This window comes from Crinia signifera, chromosome 7, assembly GCF_055691185.1.
Source record: "Crinia signifera chromosome 7, ASM5569118v1, whole genome shotgun sequence".
Taxonomy (NCBI): Eukaryota; Metazoa; Chordata; class Amphibia; order Anura; family Myobatrachidae; genus Crinia; species Crinia signifera.
In genome coordinates, this window is record NC_139223.1 from 7,892,171 (window position 1) to 7,907,686 (window position 15,516).

The 15,516-nt window shown below is 42.0% G+C and overlaps 2 protein-coding genes across 3 annotated transcripts in view; one reads left to right on the forward strand and one right to left on the reverse strand.

The window, feature by feature from the left end:
- Window positions 1–15,516, forward strand: part of LOC146019740 (uncharacterized) — a 781,584-nt gene that overhangs the window by 117,073 nt on the left and 648,995 nt on the right. The gene's annotated exons all lie outside the window — the stretch shown is intronic.
- Window positions 1–15,516, reverse strand: part of LOC146019730 (uncharacterized) — a 206,943-nt gene that overhangs the window by 101,264 nt on the left and 90,163 nt on the right. The gene's annotated exons all lie outside the window — the stretch shown is intronic.

Genomic DNA, 15,516 nt, shown 5'->3' on the forward strand with positions numbered 1-15,516 from the left:
CCACTGAAATTATAGATTCCTTTAGACAAAGAGGATACCCAGACCCACTCTTACAAGATGCCCTTAGAACAGTGCAGGAGATGGACAGAGAGAGTCTCCTCACCAACACCCTTAAAGAACCCTCAGATAAAAATCGGGAGATGGCTTTCATCTGCAAATATAACAATGCGCACTTTCAGATAAAACAAATAATCAATAAAAACTACAATATTCTCAAACATGACAGAATTTTAAAAGACATACTACCTGAGAGACCATTGGTAATCTATAAGAAAAACAGATCACTAAAAACTATCTTAGCTCCAAGTTTTTTGAAAACCACGAAAAATGATAAAGAGATAGATGATGGTGGGAATAATTCCACAAACTCCAGTAAGCAGACCAGCAGGCTTTCACAAATGCGGCAAGAATAGGTGCACCATGTGCAGCCATATGGATAGAAAAACCGTAGAAGTCTCCATGGAGGGTGAGAGCCTCCCAATTAGACATTTTATCATTTGTGACACGAGCTACGTAATCTACCTTCTGACCTGCACATGCGGTCTGAGATATGTGGGCCGCACTACTCGCCCTTTAAAAATACGATTTATGGAACACTGCCGCAACATTGTGAAAGGCCTCCTGTGTCATAGCGTCCCTAGACATTTTTTACAACTTCATAACAAAGACCCCAAAGATCTTCATATAATAGGACTTGAACATATTCCTCTGTCATCAAGAGGAGGAGATCGATATAAAAGCTTGTGTCGACAAGAAGTCTATTGGACCTTCAAATTGAAGAGCCTTCACCTAGAAGGTCTGAACGAGGCTTTAGAGCTTAATAGTGTATTATGAACACACAACACTATTACTCCCCTCCCTCCTCTCTCTTTATTTATAAATATAAAAATATAAAAATAAAAATAATTGTATTATTTATAATATTGCTCTGCTAGTCATACTTTTGTACATACGAGAGCACACCTGTGTGTATTTGTGATTTCTTCAAATGAATACCCCCTCTCTTTTTTCTTTCATACCTATAGACTCTTCGATACACGTATTTATATGTAATTTCTATAGTACTGCTATAAAGGTATAGTTAGACTATTGCGGTTAATTATACCCCTATTCAGCTTATGGAATTATTTACCCTGTACGAGAGTCTTTGTTACAACATGATTATTCAAGAATGAATCTATTTCTCTATGTAGACCCTATTTTAATATATGATATGATGTTTTTCAAAATTTCTGGTTTCCTCTATCTCCATGTAATATGAATATGTACCCTCTCTATATTGATGTATATGTATATACATTCATATGGAGCATATATCATCCCTCTCTGATATTTTATAACAATGAGAATATTATCCGCCTTCGTATAGTCCCTCCCTCTCTTCTTTATATCAGACCATATATGGTCGGTCAATATCAATCCATAATAGGTCCCAACTCCCAAGTAGACTATTACTATTAATATAGTTCATCACTATTATTATTATTTTTGACATATAGTTATCATGTGATAAATGTTATACTTTTGCTATATTTATGATAACTCTGAATTTGACATTGAGGTTATTTTTACCCACTATAAGGGATATCGCTGACATATTTTGAATATTTTTTGCCACTACTCAATATGGTGCCTGGTCGTTTTCCGCCCTTCCTGATAACTAATACTATCTAATACTGCCGTTTTATGCGGTATATACAATGAACACCAGACACTATTATGATTTTAAGCCATCAGCCAGTACCAAATATGGCACCGGATAAACTTCCGCCCTTCCCTAAATGATCTACACTGATCCATGTCGCCGCTTGACATAGCGTGCGTTACTTCCGCCAACCAGTATAATCATACTCCGCCAACCAATGATGTTACTTCCGCCGCTGGGCAGAGATACCACAGTGTGTGTCACTTCCGCCAACCAGTATAATCACACTCTGCCAACCAATGAGGTCACTTCCGCCGCTGGGCAGAGAGACCACAGCGTACGGAAGTGAACACTAGCCTTTTTAACCCCTTCCCGACATTTGACGTACATTTACGTCATGGCCGGGAGGTACTTCCCGACACATGGCATAAATGTACGTCATGACTTTAAACTGTCACTGCGTCTCGAGACGCAGTGACAGAGGGACGATGTCTGCTGTCCCTGACAGCAGACATGTCCCTGCATGCCCAGGGGGGGCTGCGATGTCGCCCCCCCGTCGGCGATCGCTGTGATTGGCTGTTCAGTGTGAACAGCCATTCACAGCGTTTTCCTGTGTTACCAGCGAATCGGACGCTCGGTAACACAGGTGTCAATCACCGCCGGGCGTCAGGGGGCATGAGGGGGTCATCGGTGACGATGACACCTCACCCCACCCTCACCCCACCTGCCCCCAAGGCTGTGATTGGTCCGTGGGACCCACGGACCAATCACAGCCAAGGCGCGACATTTAAACTGACGGTGACTGCGCTGCAGACGCCATTCCGGTCTGGAATAGCGTGCAGAACGGTCACCGTGCCTGCCTGCCGTGAATACCGACCTGATCCTTGCTAATACTTACCTGATCCTTGCAAATACCTTACCTGATCACCTTATCACTGCTTGTAGCGTGCTGGACGCTTCCTGGATCTGACTTCCTGAGACTTCCTGCTGCTGCTGCAGTGTGATAGAGAGATAGAGAGATAGAGAGAGAGATAGAGAGAGATAGAGAGAGATAGAGAGATAGTGACAGAGAGAGCTATATTTTGTGTCTGCTACCCCCCCTTTTTGGGGGTGCAGGGGTTTTCTATATATAAATAACTGTCAGTGCTGCTGCTGCAGTGTCATACAGTGATAGATAGTGATAGATAGTGATAGATAGTGAGAGGTAGAGAGATAGAGAGATTTGTGTCTGCTACCCCCCCTTTTTGGGGGTGCAGGGGTTTTATTTTATATATATAACTGTCAGTGCTGCTGCTGCAGTGTCATAGAGTGATAGATAGTGATAGATAGTGAGAGATAGAGAGATAGAGAGAGATAGTGACAGAGAGTGATAGAGAGTGTATATTTTGTGTCTGCTACCCCCCCTTTTTGGGGGTGCAGTTTTTTTTTATACATATAACTGTCAGTGCTGCTGCTGCAGTGTCCTAGAGTGATAGATAGTGAGAGATAGTGAGAGATAGAGAGATAGAGAGAGATAGTGACAGAGAGTGATAGAGAGTGTATATTTTGTGTCTGCTACCCCCCCTTTTGTGCTGATCAGTATATCTGTGCTGATCAGCAACTTTTTGGGGGCGCAGAGGTTTTTTTTTTATATATATACCTGTCAGTTGCTGCCAGTTGCACTGTCAGTTGCACCAAAGGTTGTGCACCTGCTGTCCCTCACTGGTAATCAGTGTCGCATCACTGATCACCTTTTTTTTTTTTTTGTGAGTGCTGTGGGGTCTTTTTTTAATTTTTTTTTTACACACACTGATTTTGTGGGTGTCCTGTGGCCACTGTGCGCCGATCAGTGACGTACATCACTGATCAGCTTTTTCGGCACAGGGTTGATCAATTTTTTTTTTTTTTTGATCAGATTCCTGTTGCCTTTGAGCGCTGTTCAGTGACAGACGTTACTGACCAACATCTGTGCTCAATTTTTGGCGCAGGACCTTTTTTTTTTTTTTTTAACCCCTTCAATTTTTTTATTTTTAACCCCTTCATTTTTTTTTTTTTTATAGGTATAAAGTATTTTTTTTTTTCTGCACCACATACACACTACACACTACATACCCCCCGGATTGAAATAAAGTTTGTACCCCCCCCTACACTATACACGTGTTGAAACATTTCACTACCAGTAACACAAAAATAAAAATGGCATCCCAAATGTCCTCCCAAATGTCCTCCCAAATGTCCTCCCAGTCATCCAGGAGAATGTATTCAGTGGAGGAGGCATATGCCATGCTTGCCTCTGACTCTGACACAGGCAGTGATGCAAGTGGGGAATTTGAAGGATTCGTCTTAAGCTCCTCTTCCTCCTCTGGTGATGAGGGACCCCCTCAAAGACGCCCCCGTAGATCAGCTGAGATTCCCCCTTCAATAATTGATCTAGTATGGACCCCACCACCAGACAATTTTGAGCCCCAGGTTCCTGAGTTTTTGGCCATGCCAGGAATCCAATTTGATTCCACAGGTCTCAGAGAAATTGACTTTTTCAAATTATTTTTCTCTGATGATTTTATAAATTTAATGGTGGACCAAACTAATTTATATGCCCAGCAGTTTATTGCTCAAAACCCCACGTCATCATTTGCTAGGTGGACCCCTGTAGATGCAGTAGAGATGATGACGTTTTGGGGTCTGGTGTTTCATATGGGCATAGTAAAAAAGCCAGAAATTAGGCAATATTGGAGTACAGATGTTCTGTACAGTACTCCATTTTACCGTATGGCCATGCCCCGGACTCGATTTGAGACAATTCTTAAATTTATACATTACACCGATAATGCACAGTGCCCACCCAGAGATGATCCCACCTTTGACCGGCTATTCAAAGTCAGGCCGGTCATTGATCATTTCAGTGCCAAATTTGAAGAGGTGTACATCCCTGAAAAATTTATTTGTATCGACGAGTCCCTTATACATTTTAAAGGAAGGGTTAAATTCCGCCAGTACCTTCCCAGTAAGAGGGCAAGGTATGGCATAAAAATGTATAAACTGTGTGAAAGCACCTCAGGGTACACCCACAGGTTTAGGGTTTATGAAGGGAAGGATTCAAGAATTCAACCGCCAGAATGCCCCCCCTCCCTCGTAGGTGTTAGTGGGAAAATTGTCTGGGATTTAGTGCACCCCTTCCTGGATAAAGGTTATCACCTCTATGTGGATAACTTTTACACCAGCATCCCCCTGTTTAAGGCCCTTGGTTCAAGAGGTACAGCAGCTTGCGGTACTGTGCGCAAGAACCAAAGAGGCCTCCCAAAAACGCACATTGCCCAAGTAATGAGAAGGGGTGAAAGCAGGGGAATATGCAACGAAAATATGTTGTTGGTCAAATATAAGGACAAGAGGGATGTCCTTATACTGACAACAATTCACGGAGACAGTACCACCTCCGTCCCTGTACGAGGTACCAGTACCCACACCTCAAAACCTAATTGTATCCTGGATTACAATAGGTACATGGGCGGAGTGGATCTTTCAGATCAGGTACTGAAGCCGTACAGTGCCCTGCGGAAAACAAAAATCTGGTACAAGAAGGTGGCCGTGTATATCATCCAGATGGCACTGTATAACGCTTACGTGCTATTCCGTTCTACCGGCCAGAGGGGGACATTTATGCACTTTCAAGAGGAAGTCATAAAGGGCCTAATATTTGGGAACCAGCAGGCAGAGGGCCCCAGTACTTCTAGTACTGGCCCCCGTATTGTACCAGGGCAGCATTTTCCTGATGAAATCCCCTCCACTGGAAAAAAGGGCAGGACACAAAAAAGGTGCAAAGTTTGCTATAAAAAGGGAATAAGAAAGCAAACTATTTTCCAGTGTGACACTTGCCCCGACAAACCCGGCCTATGTATAAAGGAGTGTTTTAAAATATACCACACATCTATGGAATATTAGGTTCATAATTTCACCGTGCTTCGGGGGTCTTGCTAATGCCACATAGCACCCACCATTCATTCCACCAGAATCTGAGCCGCAAAATCCAAAAATCACTCCTTCCCTTCTGAGTCCTGCCATGCACCCAACTGGTATTTTTTGGTCACATGTGAGGCATTGCCGTACTCGGGAGAAATTGGGGCACAGATTTTGGGGTGCTTTGTCTCCTTCATTCCTTGTGAAAATGAAAAATTTTGAGCCAGAACTGCATTTTTGTGCAAAAAAATGTAATTTTTCATGTTCACTGCCCACTTGTATCAAAATTGGTGAAACCCCTGGGGGTTTGAAATGTACACTATACCCCTAGATGAATTCCCTGAGGGGTGTAGTTTGCAAAATGGGGTCACTTGTGGGGGGGTTCCACTGTATTGGTGCTTTGGGGGTCTTGCTAATGCGACATAGCACCCACCATCATTCCACCAGAATTTGTGCTGCAAAATCCAAATATCACTCCTTCCCTTCTGAGTCCTGCCACTTTTTGGTCACACATGAGGCATTGCCGTACTCGGGAGAAATTGGGGCACAGATTTTGGGGTGCTTTGTCTCCTTCATACCTTCTGAAAATGAAAAATTTTGAGCCAGAACTGCATTTTTGTGTAAAAAAATGTAATTTTTCATTTTCACTGCCCACTTGTATCAAAATTGGTGAAACCCCTGGGGGTTTGAAATGTACACTATACCCCTAGATGAATTCCCTGAGGGGTGTAGTTTGCAAAATGGGGTGACTTGTGGGGGGGTTCCACTGTATTGGTGCAACATAGCACCCACCATTCATTCCACCAGAATCTGTGCTGCAAAATCCAAAAATCACTCCTTCCCTTCTGAGTCCTGCCATGCACCCAACTGGTATTTTTTGGTCACATGTGAGGCATTGCCGTACTCGGGAGAAATTGGGGCACAGATTTTGGGGTGCTTTTTCTCCTTCATACCTTCTGAAAATGAAAAATTTTGAGCCAGAACTGCATTTTTGTGTAAAAAATGTAATTTTTCTTTTTCACTGCCCACTTGTATCAAAATTGGTGAAACCCCTGGGGGTTTGAAATGTACACTATACCCCTAGATGAATTCCCTGAGGGGTGTAGTTTGCAAAATGGGGTCACTTGTGGGGGGGTTCCACTGTATTGGTGCTTGGGGGGTCTTGCTAATGCGACATAGCACCCACCAAAATTCCACCAGAATCTGAGCTGCAAAATCCAAAAATCACTCCTTCCCTTCTGAGTCCTGCCATGCACCCAACTGGTATTTTTTGGTCACATGTGAGGCATTGCCGTACTCGGGAGAAATTGGGGCACAGATTTTGGGGTGCTTTTTCTCCTTCATACCTTCTGAAAATGAAAAATTTTGAGCCAGAACTGCATTTTTGTGTAAAAAATGTAATTTTTCATGTTCACTGCCCACTTGTATCAAAATTGGTGAAACCCCTGGGGGTTTGAAATGTACACTATACCCCTAGATGAATTCCCTGAGGGGTGTAGTTTGCAAAATGGGGTCACTTGTGGGGGGGTTCCACTGTATTGGTGCTTGGGGGGTCTTGCTAATGCAACATAGCACCCACCAAAATTCCACCAGAATCTGAGCTGCAAAATCCAAAAATCACTCCTTCCCTTCTGAGTCCTGCCATGCACCCAACTGGTATTTTTTGGTCACATGTGAGGCATTGCCGTACTCGGGAGAAATTGGGGCACAGATTTTGGGGTGCTTTGTCTCCTTCATACCTTCTGAAAATGAAAAATTTTGAGCCAGAACTGCATTTTTGTGTAAAAAAATGTAATTTTTCATTTTCACTGCCCACTTGTATCAAAATTGGTGAAACCCCTGGGGGTTTGAAATGTACACTATACCCCTAGATGAATTCCCTGAGGGGTGTACTTTGCAAAATGGGGTGACTTGTGGGGGGGTTCCACTGTATTGGTGCAACATAGCACCCACCATTCATTCCACCAAAATCTGTGCTGCAAAATCCAAAAATCACTCCTTCCGTTCTGAGTCCTGCCATGCACCCAACTGGTATTTTTTGGTCACATGTGAGGCATTGCCGTACTCGGGAGAAATTGGGGCACAGATTTTGGGGTGCTTTTTCTCCTTCATACCTTCTGAAAATGAAAAATTTTGAGCCAGAACTGCATTTTTGTGTAAAAAAATGTAATTTTTCATTTTCACTGCCCACTTGTATCAAAATTGGTGAAACCCCTGGGGGTTTGAAATGTACACTATACCCCTAGATGAATTCCCTGAGGGGTGTAGTTTTCAAAATGGGGTGACTTGTGGGGGGGTTCCACTGTATTGGTGCTTGGGGGGTCTTGCTAATGCGACATAGCACCCACCAAAATTCCACCAGAATCTGAGCTGCAAAATCCAAAAATCACTCCTTCCGTTCTGAGTCCTGCCATGCACCCAACTGGTATTTTTTGGTCACATGTGAGGCATTGCCGTACTCGGGAGAAATTGGGGCACAGATTTTGGGGTGCTTTTTCTCCTTCATACCTTCTGAAAATGAAAAATTTTGAGCCAGAACTGCATTTTTGTGTAAAAAATGTAATTTTTCATTTTCACTGCCCACTTGTATCAAAATTGGTGAAACCCCTGGGGGTTTGAAATGTACACTATACCCCTAGATGAATTCCCTGAGGGGTGTAGTTTTCAAAATGGGGTGACTTGTGGGGGGGTTCCACTGTATTGGTGCTTGGGGGGTCTTGCTAATGCGACATAGCACCCACCAAAATTCCACCAGAATCTGAGCCGCAAAATCCAAAAATCACTCCTTCCGTTCTGAGTCCTGCCATGCACCCAACTGGTATTTTTTGGTCACATGTGAGGCATTTCCGTACTCGGGAGAAATTGGGGCACATATTTTGGGGTGCTTTTTCTCCTTCATACCTTCTGAAAATGAAAAATTTTGAGCCAGAACTGCATTTTTGTGTAAAAAAATGTAATTTTTCATTTTCACTGCCCACTTGTATCAAAATTGGTGAAACCCCTGGGGGTTTGAAATGTACACTATACCCCTAGATGAATTCCCTGAGGGGTGTACTTTGCAAAATGGGGTGACTTGTGGGGGGGTTCCACTGTATTGGTGCAACATAGCACCCACCATTCATTCCACCAGAATCTGTGCTGCAAAATCCAAAAATCACTCCTTCCCTTCTGAGTCCTGCCATGCACCCAACTGGTATTTTTTGGTCACATGTGAGGCATTGCCGTACTCGGGAGAAATTGGGGCACAGATTTTGGGGTGCTTTTTCTCCTTCATACCTTCTGAAAATGAAAAATTTTGAGCCAGAACTGCATTTTTGTGTAAAAAAATGTAATTTTTCATTTTCACTGCCCACTTGTATCAAAATTGGTGAAACCCCTGGGGGTTTGAAATGTACACTATACCCCTAGATGAATTCCCTGAGGGGTGTAGTTTGCAAAATGGGGTGACTTGTGGGGGGGTTCCACTGTATTGGTGCTTGGGGGGTCTTGCTAATGCGACATAGCACCCACCAAAATTCCACCAGAATCTGAGCTGCAAAATCCAAAAATCACTCCTTCCCTTCTGAGTCCTGCCATGCACCCAACTGGTATTTTTTGGTCACATGTGAGGCATTGCCGTACTCGGGAGAAATTGGGGCACAGATTTTGGGGTGCTTTGTCTCCTTCATACCTTCTGAAAATGACAAATTTGGAGCCAGAACTGCATTTTTGTGTAAAAAAAATAATTTTTCATTTTCACTGCCCAGTTGTACCACAATTGGTGAAACCCCTGGGGGTTTGAAATGTACACTATACCCCTAGATGAATTCCCTGAGGGGTGTAGTTTGCAAAATGGGGTCACTTGTGGGGGGGTTCCTAACTTTTAGCATCTTATGGTGCCTTGAAACCTACATGGTGCCTAAAAAATAATCTCATAAAAAGGAGGCTCCAAAATCAAGTAGGTGCTCCTTCTATTATGAAGCCTGTGGTTTGGTCACCGTGCACACTAGGGCCACATATAGGATATTTATGAAAACAAAAGAATTGGGGTAATCAATTTTTAGTCACATTTCTCTAGTAAAATGTACTGTGTTCCTTATAAAAATGTATTAAAATTGCAAATCTGCAAAAAAAAAGAAATTTTGAAATTTCACCTACACTTTGTTTTAATTCCTGTGAAACACCTAAAGGGTTAACAAACTTCCAAAATGCTGTTTTGAATACTGTGAGGGGTGCAGTTTTTGAAATGGCATCATTTATGGGGGTGTCTCACATACAAGTCCCTCAAAGTCACATCAGAACTGAACTGGTCCCTAAAAAAATCAGTGTTTGAAATTTTCTTGAAAATTTGAGAATTTGCTATTCATATTGTAAGCCTCCTAGTGTCCCAAAAAATTAAAAGGAAGTTGAAATAATGATGTCAACATAAAGTAGACATATGGTCTATGTTAGTTATTCACTATTTTGAGTGGTAAGATTATTTGTCTCACAAGCAGAAAATTTAACATTTTGCAAATCGCTAAATTTTCCATTTTTTCACGATATTTTGGTATTTTTCACAAAAAAACACAGACTGTATCGACCCAAATTTACCACTAATTTGAAGTACAATGTGTCACGAAAAAACAATCTCAAAACCACTGGGATAAGTAAAAGCAAAAAAAAGTTATCCCCACTTAAGTGAGACATGTCAGATTTGAAAAAAAGGGCTCTGTCAGGAACGCAAAAACTGGCTCTGTCAGGAAGGGGTTAATACACTGATGGCAACTGCGATACAGCGCTTAATACTAGCGCTTACAATGGGATCCCCTCCTGATATATCCCATCTCTATGTATCACCCCCAGATCCCCCAGATAACTAGCATAATATAATATGCATATCAGATTAGTCACGTGATTTGTCCCGATCACGTGACCATATAACTTTATTGAATATTCTTTATCTGAACAAACATACATTATTTTACCTATTTTATACAGTTTGTTGAATTAGAGATGTACAAACACTTTCTCCTGTGTTTCCTTTGATGACATTGTATTCTAATGCTACTATATGTTGAATTTATTTATATTTCTGTGTTTTAACAATATGGTCACATGATCTCCACTAATACTCCCCCAATTGACCCAGGGGGTATATATATAGCTTCCTGCTACATCCTGTTATCACTGCTCCTGATGAAGACGCCCTATAGACGTCGAAACGCGTTGAGCTGAGCCTTATTCAAGACTTTGTTATTTTCCTCAGTCCATTCCTCCATTTGGACTTCTATCTGGAGCCTGAACCACATTGAACCAGGCTAGACCACAGCGAACCCATTCCGGACCAGCTTTATCCATCTTGGGCCATTGGTTCCCACCTCCCTCAGCAGTGATCCACGGCGGTGGTATCTCCATCTTCCACCCACCATTCCTGCTTTAATTCATCTGAGGCTCAGGTCCATACCTCCAAGGCAGAGATTCACGGCGGTGGCCACTTCAACTTCCATCCACCATTCCTGCATCAAAAAACTTCTGTGATATATTGGACCATCAAGCTGGGAATTAACCGGTACCACCTTCAGGTCCCCAGATGAGACCCTGACGTTCTAATCCATTGGTGGTAAATATAACCAAATATTGGTATACGAACTGTCCTCATCATTTCCTTTTTTTGGAGCCGAGTGCAAGCTTATACTTCCCACCCAACAAACCCCCGTTTTTTCATCCCCCCCCCCTTTCCCCCCTTTTTTTATCCATTGCGCAAAAAAAAAAAAATTTAAATACATGTATTTTTCATATTTTATACTTAGAGAGTACTCTCATTAATTGTTAATTGTACAATGTATTTGTATTTTCCTATATTAAGTGTGTAGTGGTCATCATTCAGAACTACCCAGCGCTGTATACTCTCTTTTTTGTCTTCATAATGTACATAGCTGTTTGTGTCCACGTTTTTGATAAAAAAATTGTAATGACTGAATTTCCACTTTTCATCAGCACCAAATCAAGGAATTCCACTTGCTCCATGCTGGTATTGGAGGTTAATGCCAGGTTCAGGTTGTTGTCCCCTATGTACTCCAGTAATTCATTGAATTCATTCGTTGTCCCGCACCAAACAATAAGAATATCATTAATGTACCATTTAAAAAGAATAATATTGTCCTTAAAACAATGGTTGTTGTAAATAAAATTCCTTTCCCAGTAACCCGTCAGTAAATTAGCAAAGCTAGGGGCAAAAATAGTACCCATAGCAGTGCCACAGGTTTGTAAGTAAAAGCCATCCAAGAATTTTAAATAATTGTGTTGTCAATCTCATGATGTCACAGATGAATTGTGTATTGTTGTCTGATAGTGATGGATCCTTTTTTAAGAACTCATGGCAGACTCTAATCCCGTCTTCATGGTACAGTGATTGAACGTCAATGGTGGCCCACATGTAATTTTCTTTCCAAATTAGGTTCTCCATGATGTTTAGTACTGAGGTAGTATCTTTTAGGAAGGATGGAAGGTTCATGACATGTGAAGGTAAAAATTTATCAGCATATTCTGAAAGGTGAGATGTCAGGGAATCGATACCGGCCACAATAGGCCTACCCGGGGGATTTTGCAGACATTTGTGTATTTTTGGAAGAAAATAGTTGTGGTTGGGTTGGTGTGAAGCTGGTATTGGTATTCATCCTTTTTCAGGGTCCCGTTCCTCAAACCTTTGAGTAAGGTGGTACGGAGTTCTTCTAAAAAGCTATCTTTGGGATCCTGTGATAGTGGGATATAGGATGATGTGTCGCTTAATAGTCTTCTCGCTTCTGCTTCATATGCTGATCTATCCATAATCACCAATCCACCACCCTTATCAGCTGATTTGATAACTATTTGATCGTTGTCACGCAGAGTTTTTATCGCTTCTCTTTCTTTGCCTGTGAGATTCTTTTTCGATATACCAGGTTCTTTTTCGATGCATAGTTCCTTTTTCACTGCTTCGTAAAATGTCCCAATGTATGGTCCTTTGGACTCTAGGTGATAAAATTTGGAGGAAGGTCTCAGACCGGATCTCGAGTTATTTTCGTGGTTCTGTATTATTGCATCCTCTTTTCTTAGGAAGTGTCTCTTCAGTGTCAATTGCCTGGTAAACTTGTTGATGTCGATGAATATGTCGAACCGACTTTTTCCTTTAGTAGGTGCAAATGACCTTCTCTGTTGAGAAGGCTAGTTTCTTGGTCTGAAAGGGTATGTTTAAAAAGATTGAAGATGCCTTTTGGGGTTACTGGTTTTGGTTTAAGGTTCTCCTCTTCTGGTAATTTCTGTTTGTTCCTTCCACTGCCTCTGCATCCTCTCCTTCCTCCAGTCTTCTTTTTAGGGGGGAAGCATGATTCACTTTCTCTATAATGGCAGTGGTTGTTAGGTCCTTGATGCGAGTACTCGTACCTGGGGATAAAAAAGTGTTTCTTCCATTAAGAGGGGAATTATTCCTCAATAATAAAAGTTGATTAGTTGTGTGCACTGGTTTGTGTATTCTGGTTTCCCAGGCAACATTTTTGTTTTTCCTGCCTGTATATCTTGCTTGTTGCCAATTGGAAGTGCGACCAGTGTTAGGGTGTGTTTTGAAATTTTTGCTCCCTTTTTTCACTTTGTTATTTTCATAGTCCAGTTTGTCCCTGTTGAACTTTTTCTCCTTGTTCCCTCTCACTTCAGTTTCTATACGTTCAAGTTTCTAATTTAAGACTTTGTCATTGATGGCAAAATTCTCCTCGTCTTTGCGTGTTGATAATCTTGTTGCTGCTTCCTTGATCTCTGTTTCTAAAGTAGCTAGTACATTTTTTCTTTTCTGTTATTAGGAGCTTCATGAGGTCGATTGAACACTTGTGTAGTGCTTGGTCCCATTCCTTCATGAATTCAGGGTTGTCCATACCAAAGGTAGGTTGTTTCATAAGCCTGAGCCCTCTTGGGATTCGATTGACACTCACATAGTGTTCCAAGCCTTTTATGTCCCACCAGGTTCGGACTTCTTTGGAAAGAAGTTTCTCCATATTCCAGAATAGATTATCTAGATCATCGCTGTTATTGATTTGGGTTGTGTCCCTTCCCTCATTCAATATTTTCTGACATGCATCACTTCTGTTCTTGACCCTCTCATTCCCTCTAAACATGCTGTCTTAGGGGGATGGGGTCTGGAATCGAGGCTGCTTTATCCCTAGCAAGAGAGAGAATGTATGGATACACAAAAGAGAGGGGGTTCAGCGCCAAGATGTAGTACACAGAATTTTTTTTTTTAAATGTGGATGTGGTGTCCGTAAATAATAAGTAAAGCACTCCCCACTAACAATGGGTGTCTGCACAAGACTAAAAAAGAGGGACGGTGGTGGACCGTCTCTATAGAAGAAATAGATATTTAAAAAGGGGTATGGAACTCGGCGATCCGTGCTTAAAGGTACATGACTGGACAAACAATGACTATGTCAAAGATACTTATTTATTACAAGAAAACAATTGGTGGGAATAGGGGTTTCACAGCAATCAATAAAATTGATAAATTTATCACATAAAAAATGGTACAATAAAAGATATATATATATATATATATATATATATATATATATATATATATATATATATATATATATATATATAAATAACACTTTGAAATCTGAATGAAAAACAGGACGGTGGTTTTGACGAGGGAATAAAAAAATAGAAAACTACGTCTGGTCACGTGTCCCGTATTTGGCATCCAGCTCGTTCTCCAAATGGTGTAATGCTGACATCTTGTGGAACTTTGAGAGAAGAGCAGCCTTATATGTTGCTTTCTTTATACAACGATTTGCGTGTTACTTCGTGCCCAGCATAGGAATCTTGTTGTATAGTTATATCATGTCATCCTGTTACGATCCGCCTCCAGCGGATCGGTGTAAATGTGCAGTTTTACTTATTCTGTGTGTAGTTTGTCTGTTTTTCCTGGATTCTGCTCCCTGGGTTTATTCCAGCCTGTGTTGGTGTTTGCTCGCTGGTGGCCTCCAGTAGTAAGCCTGGGCCATTGCAGCTCACTCTATGTGATGTGTCTAATTAGGCTTCTAGCCTGCAGTGCTCACCTGTAGGAAATGTGTAATCAGCACCACATTGTACTCTCTATATAAACCCTCTGGTTATTCAGTCCCATGCCGGTTATAGTTCTTTCCTGTGTGTCCAGAGTGTTCCCGGTTCCTTGGCATTACCCCACCTGTCCATTCTGTTGGTTCCCGTGTCTTGAGGCTTGTCCTGCCTGTCAAGCTCGGTTTGCCTGTCCAGTGGGTTCACCTCAGCATTCAGCGATCCAGCCCCGATCCTGTCTCATCCTCCGCTCAGTAGCATTCCTGTTTTCCAGCAGATTACTATCTCTCAGATAAGTTGGGGATTTTCTCCCATCTCTTCCTCACTTATCACGTTTGCTGTTTACCATCTCAGCTGTGTATAGGTACATAGGTTGATGGAATTGTGTACTGTTGCTATTTCATTGTTATATACCACCTATAGAGCATTGTTGCCATTTTATTGATATTTACCACCACAGAGCATTGTTGCCATTTGATTGTTTATATATTGAGTATTGTTACTCCTGCATTGCCCTCAGTCGTGTCTGCCTCTGGAGCCACATCAGGCTCCTTAGCCTTTGGGGGGATCAGTGGCCCACAGGTCACCTTAGTTAGTCTGTCCTCTTGTTCCTGGTCCGTCTTCACGGGTGCGTTGTCCCAACATAAGACCTGCCTGTAACGGAGTCTGGGCTGACCTAATTCGCCCTTACAGCCGGGATGGGTACAGGCGAAGCCTAGCCCTGCACGCACCCTTGGACACTAGGCCAGGACAACGGAGTGAGGGAGTGTGGCCACTGATCCTCTCCTAAAACATCCATTATTTCCATTGGAGGATATTTTGATAAGGGTTTACAGAAAGGGTGCTATTTCATAGTTATCGTTAAATCCTTCTGGATGAAGAGTATTTGACTCAAA